We start from the raw sequence: 537 nt of genomic DNA on the forward strand, positions 1-537 counted from the left end.
CTCTCCGGGTTCTCCAGCTTCCTCCCACAGTCCAAAGACATGCAGCTTAGGTTAATTGATGACTCTAAATTGCCCGTAGGTGTGGATGTGAGTGTGAATGGTTGTCTGTCTCTATATGTCAGCCCTGCGACAGACTGGCGACCTGTCCAGGGTGTACCCTGCCTTCGCCCATTGACAGCTGAGATCGGCTCCAGCACCCCCGCGACCCTTAACTGGATAAGCGGTTACGGAAGATGGATGGAAGCCTTTATTAGTCCCACAATGGGGAAATTCGGTTCTCTGCATTTGGGCTGCAATGAAGCGCCCGGGGAGCAATTTTGGGGTTAGGTGTCTCGCTCAAGGACACCTCGGCATGTTGCCTGTAGAGGGGTTCGAACCACCGACCTTGTGGTTGTGGGTCAAGCGCTCTACCTCATGTGCCACAGCCGCCCCATGCAAAGAAATAAAATACCGCAAGGACATTTCATTTGTCATTTGATCATTATTTCAACGCTCATTGGGACTCATCTCGGGACATAGATAGTACTAGTACAAATT

This window comes from Anoplopoma fimbria, chromosome 15, assembly GCF_027596085.1.
Source record: "Anoplopoma fimbria isolate UVic2021 breed Golden Eagle Sablefish chromosome 15, Afim_UVic_2022, whole genome shotgun sequence".
In the NCBI taxonomy this organism is placed as follows: Eukaryota; Metazoa; Chordata; class Actinopteri; order Perciformes; family Anoplopomatidae; genus Anoplopoma; species Anoplopoma fimbria.